Below are 9,371 nucleotides of genomic sequence, written 5' to 3' on the forward strand. Positions count from 1 at the left end.
TCAAAAGATCACTGCGAATTAAAGAAAACCAGACATCTCAAGTGAATGAATCTTGTGCTTTTCTGTGTATGGGAAGGTGCAAAAGTCTGGGTTCATTGAAATCATTCCTTTGATATGTACCTTAACTATCTAGGGCCAGTATCCTGTTTTTCTCCGTCCTCAATCCCCTCAGCATGCACAGCGGGGCGGGGGGGTGGGGGGAGCAGCTGCAGTGTCTGATGGCCACAACATCCTTTGTCTACTGACATGGCAGTCCATGTCCACTAAAATTACAGTAACTAAAATTTTAAAATTCGCTAGAGGGATTCAACAGTAGATTTGAATGGCAGAATATAAAGAATTAGCAAACTTGAAGACAGATTGATAACCTTCCTATAAGTACACTTTAGCTCTGTCCAAAATATTTTGATGTATTTTTATTTTCATTTAGTTTCAAATATTTATTTCTTCTGATTTCTTTGGTTATTTAGAAGCTTGTTGTTTAGTTTTTTGAGGCTTTTCTAAATATCTAATTATTATTGATTTCTGATTTAATTTCATTGTGCTTAGAGAAAATATTCTGTAAAATTTAAGATTTTAAATATTGAGACTTGTTTTATGTCCCAGCATAAGATCTGTCTTGGTGAATGCTCTATGTGCATGTGGAAAGAATGTGAGTTCTGTGGTTTATTGGATATATTGTTCTGTAAAGGTCAGTTAGGTTGAAGTGGTTAATATTTTTAGATCTTCCACATCCTTCTAGATTTTTATCTAGTTATTAAAGAGGAAATTGATATTTCTACTTTGTAAATTTGTCTATTGGTCTCTTTAGTTCAGTCAGCTTTTGCTTCATCTATTTTTAAGCTCAGTTATTAGCCACCTACATTTTAGGTTTGCTATGTCTTCTTCATGGATTGACCTATTTATCATTATAAATGTCTCTATCTATGATAATTCTTCTTGTCTTGAGGTCCATTAAGTCTAATATTAATAAAACTCAGCTTTCTTTTGCATACCATTTACATGGTGTATCATTTTCATTCTTTTTAACCTATTTTTTCTAACATTTAAAGATATTATTGGTATGGTTGGATTTAGTTCTGTCTTGTTTGTTACTTGCTTTTTTTTAAATTGAAGTATAGTAGAAGTATAGTGTCATGTTAGTTTTGGTGTACAGCAAAGTGATTAAGATATATGTATATACCTGTATATATGTATATATATATATATTCTTTTTGTTTTCTATGCCTGTCAGTGTGTTTCTGTTTTGTAAATAAGTTCATTTGTATCATAGTTTAGATTCCACATATAAGTGATATCATATGGTATTTATTTTTCTCTGATTTAGTTCACTTGGTATGATAATCTCTAGGTCCATCCATGTTGCTGCAAATGGCATTACTCATTCTTTTTTTATGGCTGAGTAGTATTCCATTGTGTGTGTGTGTGTGTGTGTGTGTGTGTGTGTGTGTGTGTGTGTGTGTGTATATTATATATATATCACATCTTCTTTATCCATTCATCTGTAGATGGACATTTATGTTGCTTTCATATCTGGGCTGTTGTAAATATGCTGCTATGAACATTGAGGTGCATGTATCTTTTCAAACTAGAGTTTTCTCCAGATATATGGCCAGGAGTGGGATTGCTGGATCATATGGTAACTCTATTTTTAGTTTTTTAAGGAACCTCCATACTGTTTTCCATAGTGGCTACACCAATTTACATTCCTACCAACAGTGTAGGAGAGAGGGTTTCCTTTTCTCCACACCCTCTTCAGCATTATTGCTTGTGAACTTTTTAATGATGGCCATTCTGACTGGTGTGAGATAGTACCTCATTGTAGTTTTGATTTGCGTTTCTCTGATAATTAGTGATGTTGAGCATCTTTTCATGTGCCTATTGGCCATCTGTATGTCTTCTATGGAGAAATGACTATTTAGGTCTTCTGCCCACTTTTTGATTCAGTTGTTTGATTTTTTTGTTATAGAGTTGTATGAGCTGTTTGTATATTTTGGAAATTAAGCCCTTGTCAGTTGCACCATTTGCAAATATTTTATCCCAGTGTGTAGGTTGTCTTTGCATTTTGTTTATGGTTTCCTTTGCTATGCAAAAGCTTGTAAGTTTGATTAGGTCTCATTTGTATATTTTTGCTTTTATTTCTTTTGCCTTGGGAGACTGATCTAAGAAAATATTGCTATGATTTACGTCAGAGAATGTTTTGCCTATGATCTCTTCTGGGGGTTTTATGATGTCATGTCTTCTTTAGGTCTTTAAACCATTTTGAGTTTATTTTTGTATATGATGTGAGGGAGTGTTCTAATTCACTGATTTATATGTAGCTGTCCAGTTTTCCCAAAACCACTTACTGAAGAAATAACATACTCTCTTGACCGTTGTAGCTGTATACTAAGTTTTGAAACCAGGTAATGTGAGTCCTCCAACTTTGTTCCTCAGTATTATGTTGGCTATTCTAGGTATTTTGTCTTTCTTTGTATATTTTAGAATCATTTTGTCAGTAGCTACAAAATAACTTACAGGGATTTTGATTGAGATTGCATTGAATCTATAGATCATGTTGGGGAGAACTGACATCTTAACAATATTGAGGCTTGTAATATATAAACATGGGATATCTCTCTGTTTAGTTAGAGCCTCTTTGATTTTTTCATCAGAATTTTGTTGTTTCTACATATAGATTTTGAACATATTTTGTTAGATATATAGCCAAGGATTTTATTTTGGGGTGGCTGTTATAATTTTTTTTTAATTCCAATTGTTTTTAATTCCAATTGTTCATTGCTGGTGTATAAGAAAGCGATTGACTTTTACATATTAACCTGTATCGTGCAAGCTTGCTATGATTGCTTCTTAATTCCAGAAATTTTTATGTCAGTTTTTTTGGATTTTCTATGTAGGCAATCATGTCATTTGCAAACAAAAACCATTTTATTTCTTCCTTTCCAATTTATGCCTTTTGTTCCTTTTCTGGTCTTATTGCAGTAGCTATAACCTCCAGTATAATATTGCTATGGACTGAATATTTGTGCTTCTCCCAAATTTATATATTGAGACCCTAATTCTCAATGTGATGGTATTTGGAGGTAAGGGCTTTGGGAAGTAATAAGGATTATATTAGATTATGAAGGGTGGGACCCTCATGATAGGATAAATGCTCTTATACAAAGGAAAAGACACAAGATCTCTCTTTCTGCCTCCATGCACCAAGGAAATTAAAATAAATCAAATTAATATTGAACTCAGATGTTGGGAAAATAATTAACTAAACCTAACAAAAACAGAAAGAACAAGTAAGAATAAAAGTACTAATTAATGAATTAGAAATAATAGAATAAATATATAACCTAAGAGCTATTTTCTTGAAAACAAACTTTATTAAATAGAAAACTCACTAGTTTAACCTATCAAGACATGAGGGTGAAAATGCAAACACATAAAACTCAGGATGAAGATGGAGAAATGATAGCTATGGAAAAAAAAGAAAGAAATTATAGGCAAATTTTTTATAACTCAATAAATTTGAAAAATGTGGAATGGTATTGAAATTTATATACTGTGCTTCAAGTTTTATAAACCTTGAAAACTATAGTTTCTTTATTTTCTACAAGTGATCTGAGTATTTTCATAAATTCATATACCAGTGAATGATGGAAAAGTAAATGTATATTTGTATTTAGAAATATCTTATTATCTTCAAGATAAGAGTCTCTTTTCTTTAAAACTGGCGCTTTTGGATAAAAGCTTGGTCTTTCTGAGTTTCTTACCTCTCTTCTTCCCAAAGGTAACATCTGCATATAGTTGACTGGAAAACTGTGCTCTTTGGTGATGGGGAAGGGGAAGGCTTTGTCGTGGCTCTTCAGGGGACTCTGCTGTTCAGCTCTGCTGGTGAAACTCCTGGTCTCTTCTCTCAGTGTGGGGATTATCTGCAGGGAGTTTGGCCAACTTCCACGTGAGTAGGCCTTTCTTCAGCCTTTACTGGTGCCTCTGGCCCTCTGAGATCTGGCTAAGACTTTCATGTGATTCCTCTTGGAACCTGCCCGCAGGTTCTCAACCACATTTCTTGCTTGTCCCTTCTGTAGCAATCCCTCGGCATCTTCACTATCATCTACATTTTACAACTTTCCACAGGGCACATAGGAATCTCTGGATTCTTTAGGATATTAGCACTATCTCTGGCTTTCTATCCATTTGGCGAATTCATTCTGCCGATTTCACTTTGGAGTGACTGTCCCATTTTGACGTGGAAACATCTGGAACCATTCCCTATTCCCTACTCCACTGCTTGAGGGCATTTAAGCTTTCCACTAAATCCAGAGCTTATGTTTTGGGAGGAGGAGCAGGAAAAGGTAAATGAGGTATTTAAGCTGAAAGAAAAAAATTTAAGGGAGTTCCCTGGTGGCCAAGTGGTTAGGACTCCAGCCTTTCACTGTCGTGGCCCGGATTCAATCCCTGTTCGGGAAACTGAGATCCCACAAGCTGCGCCACGCAGCCAAAAAAAAACAAACAAATGATTAAAAGAGAATGAGCTACTTTAAACTGGCTAGTTTATCTTCTCTCTGCCTTCCTGCACCACTCACCAGGATAGGTATACAAGAGGAACACTGGATTTGTTATGGAAGATAAAAGAAACCTGCATGTTTTGCACATCTCAGTGCTAATTATTACATTTTTGAGCTTACTACATTTGAGGTATTTTTAGGTATAATCTCATTGATTGTAAACCTTGTTGCCCAGAAACTGTTCCTATTCAGAAACAGGGAAGATTCCATCTAAAACAGAGTCAATCAGCTTGAAGGTTCATAGCTGATTTTTTTGGCGTCTCTGGCAAAACACTAATCTGACAGCGAGAGTTAAGTGTCTAAAGAGATTTCTAAACAAACAAGCAAACACTTCTCTCTTTATCAAAAGCAAGACTTGGAGCACTGGATAGGAAGTCTATCATAAGTGTAAGATGGAAAAAAACAGGATTAAGGCTAGAAACATCCAATAGTCAGGAAAAGGAGGAACGTTTCCACCTAAGAGGTCTGGAGAGAAAAAAAGGCTAAGTGAAGTGAGAAGTTAGCATCATCATATACCCTTTCAGGTCAAATCTTGGGAATCAGAAGACATGGCGGTACATATAGATGGGCATAGGGAAATCAGAAGACATCAGAGCTAGTGACTAGCTTTTCTAGGCATATTCAGTACATGAGGGAAAACTTTCCAATTTGACCCACATTCAGACAGGGCCACACCTAAAACGATTCAGGAGCAAGAGAGCAGCATTGGAAAAGATAGGGGCTTCATGACTTGTGTGTGGTACAGAAGATTTAGAAATCCCAGTGTACTTCATGTAGAAAACATAGAAGATAGACAAGTAGAGAACAGGTACGCTTGCAATGGGGCCACCTTGGCAAGGAACAGGGTGATTCTACAGTGGACACTCCTGGTTTCATGGTCTTATCTGAGGACAAGATGGAGGATGTGGCTGAGACTCAGAGGATCTGCAGCCCCAGAAAGAGCTAAGGTGGGACCATCAGACCCTGATTGTGTCTAGAAAACACACCAACTGATTCATTACCCAGGGACTTCAGAGTTTCAGTGTCTAACCTAAAGTCATACATGTGGACTCAAGACACCCCCCTCATTTCTTTAAGGATTTATAATCTTCCAAATACACCTGATTACATCTTGGGTAGAGGGGGTGAGGAGAAATCCTAAAGCACTCAATATTTACCCTCAAAGACAAATTTTTCTAAAAGAGACTGAATTTACTGTTTTAAAGCCAAAGAGACTAAGATGCCTTTAGCTGGAAAGTTTAAATTACTTCCCCTCACTACCTAGAGGATGGAGGCTCAAAATCAAGATGAGTTTAATTACAGACAAGAAAGGCCAGTAATACCAGACTAGAGAATTTGGACAAACCCTCCCACTGAAGACAACTAAAAATAAATAGAATATACACATACATAAATAAAAGCATCATCTAAAAATATAAAACTAACAACTATGAAGAGTGACATTTTGCAACTTCTCCATGAAGTATCTAGATGTGTATTTCTTTATTATCTAGCATGGGGTTCATTGAACTTCTCTGTATTGATGTATTTCATAAGTTCTAGAAAATCTCAGCCATTATCTTTTCAAATATTTGCATCAAACAAATCAAATAGAAAACCTTTTAAGGAAGCTAGAGAAAAGAGATATTACCTAAAGGCATAACAGAGCTATAGCTAACTTCTCAAAAGCAAAAATAGAGACCAGAAAACAATGCAATATCTTCAAGGTGATGAAAAAAATGGCACCCAACCTAGAAGACTCTACAGAGTGAAAGAATCCTTTGGATATGAGGAAAAAATATAGAAAATTTTGAACAAACAGAAACTGAGATAATCATACAAAAAGGAGAGTTTAATGGGTATTCTTCAGATTTAAGGAAAATAACCGTGGACGGAAGGTCAGAGGTTTAGAAAGAAATGAAGAGCAATGAAATATTCATTAAATGAACATTGCATAAAATAATTGCCTTGTGTTTAGGATTTAGCTAGCTAGCTAGAGAAATAAATACATGCAGAAATAAACTTATAAATGGGAAATGAAGATAAATGTAGTTAAAGTGTGATCAGGCCTTTGCTCTGTCTTGGAAGAGGTTAAAATGATCGACTATAGTGAATTAAGGAGGGATGTGGTAATCTCTAGCGTAACTATTAAAAAGTACAAAAGCAATATATAATTTCCAAACTAATTGGGAGTATGGAATGATAAAAAATAGTGAATACATTCAAAAGAAGGCTACACCCTTCTGAAGTTTGCATCATCCTTATATACTACCTTTTATCATTAACACATACCAACACATACCAACATTCCTGATTACACCAAGAGAAAGATGTATTACATGAGGGCAAAGGAAAAGGTCTTCAAATGACATTGAGGAGTAAGGAGAACACAAATTCTACACATGATTTAGGGGTTAGTGGGATATAAGGAGCACCCATTTAAGAAGGATTCAAGAGAAGAAATGTCCATGAGGAACATTCACTGTTGATAATGTGAAAAAGATTGTCTTCCATGGTCTGGAGATTTCAGAGGGCACCGTCGAAAGGTTTGGGAGAAAGGGTAGCAATAGGCATTGGATCAGTGGGGAGGCTAAGAGCAGTGTAGTAGGAAGTCATAGATGACCAGAGCAGCTTCATGACAGAACAAGCATAACGGTAGAAGGCACGCTGAATTTAGCTGACTGAAAGATTTTCTAGTTAACTAGTCTCATGAATCCCCTGGCAAGTCTATGGCCTAGTGAGGTGGATGGACCTAGAGTCTGTCATACAGAGTGAAGTAAGTCAGAAAGAGAAAAACAAATGCCGTATGCTAACACATGTATATGGAATCTAAAAAACAAAATAACAGCAAAAAAACAATTGTTCTGATGAACCTAGGGACAGGGCAGGAATAAAGACACAGACGTAGAGAATGGACTTGAGGACACGGGAAGGGGGAAGGGTAAACTGGGATGAAGTGAGAGAGTAGCATTGACATATATACACTACCAAATGTAAGATAGATAGCTAGTGGGAAGCAGGTTCATTGCACGGGGAGATCAGCTCAGTGCTTTGTGACCACCTGGAGGGGTGGGTTAGGAAGGGTGGGAGGGAGATGCAAGAGGGAGGGGATATGGGGATATATGTGTACGTATAGCTGATTCACTTTGTTATACAGCAGAAACTAACACAACACTGTAAAGCAATTATACTCCAACAAAGATGTTTAAAAAGAATAAATGTACGGCGTGTCAGAAGCATTAGCCAAGGGTAGGGTGATTGAGTTTCTGAAAGATCCCTGGTCTTGAAAAAATGACCTTCAAACAGTCTAGTTGGTTCCCATGACTCATGCTGTGGAAATGACAGCAACTGGTTGGCTTTCAGGTGACTTCGATAATATCTGCCTTGAAAGTTTGCAAAATTGTCATTATTTTCTAAAAATATGTCTGTTAACAAATTGAATATACCCTTCCTCAAAAGCTAGGTATATTTTGGTCATGTAAATTCAAGAACTCGAGGTCATCTTTTCAAAAAGAACAGAAAAGTTCAATAAACAGCCATCTGAATTTTGTGGCTCTGGACATCTATATACATCAATAAATCTGTGTCTTCTAGGTATGCATAGTAGTAAGTATCTCATCATCTCTTCCTTCCTCTTTAAATTCTGGTTTGTGCTCTGTGTTCAGTAATGCTGGACTTACCCTGATTTCCCACAAGTCATCTAATAATTCAATGTTTTAATAAATTCATCAATAAGGCTCATTTTAGAACTTACATATTCAGTTCAATATGTATTCTATATTCTACCAATGGCAAAAAGCAGACCATGAACTGCATTCCTTTTAAGTTCGACTCTCTATTGGAATAAATGGTAAGACTCTTAGGTAGTAAGGGAAACAAAATCTCACTCCTATGGTCATTGAATGAACTGGATATGGCAGGAGTGTTGCCTTGGGAGGAGTGGCTCTTACTTCAATGATCAGTCATTATCACCAGCTCTGCAGTGGAAACTCCTGACAAATTTTAATGGTTTTAAATCCTTATTCTATAATAAAAAATCAATTTGAATTCTAGAATCATAAACTGCTTGAGAAATATCTGATAAAATATTAAGGGTCTGGTTTATCCTTCCATATTACATCTTCTAAGTGGAACTGGAGCCAAGAGGTGGTGCATGGAAAGATCACTGATCACACCACTCCTTGAAGAGCTATTTTTTTTTCCCAATGCATTTTTTATTTTCTACCTTTTTTGAATCTTAAAATAGGGGCTTCCTAAAGGCAAAAACATGGGTTAGTGAAAGGATTTATCTCAAATTAGGGAAAAAGTTATGCATGCATAAAAGAAACTTATTCTGCGTGTGTGTATCTATGTATCTATATCTATGTTATCTATCTACCTTTTGATCTGTAATTTTTGGAATGGCTCAGTAAATTAATTCAATTCCATTGTCTGAACCAATGGAAGAGCAAGTAAGCAGGCAGGCAGCTGTCAGTCCATAAACTGGAGCCTGGTGAGGAGATGCTACCATTTGAGGGCAGGTATTTAATACCTCTCAGGTAACTTGTTTCACTCCTTGAGCTGCTTCTATGGCTCTGTTGGTCTAACTTGAGCTTGAATTATTTCCTCTTCCCCTTTTAATATTAAAAAATTATTTTGGGGGGCTTCCCTAGTGGCGCAGTGGTTGAGAGTCCGCCTGCCGATGCAGGGAACACGGGTTCGTGCCCCGGTCCGGGAAGATCCCACATGCCGCGGAGCTGATGGGCCCATGAGCCATGGTCCCTGAGCCTGCGTGTCCGGAGCCTGTGCTCCGCAACGGGAGAGGCCACAACAGTGAGAGGCCCACGTACCGCA

Source organism: Phocoena sinus, chromosome 1 (genome assembly GCF_008692025.1).
Source record: "Phocoena sinus isolate mPhoSin1 chromosome 1, mPhoSin1.pri, whole genome shotgun sequence".
Classification (NCBI taxonomy): domain Eukaryota; kingdom Metazoa; phylum Chordata; class Mammalia; order Artiodactyla; family Phocoenidae; genus Phocoena; species Phocoena sinus.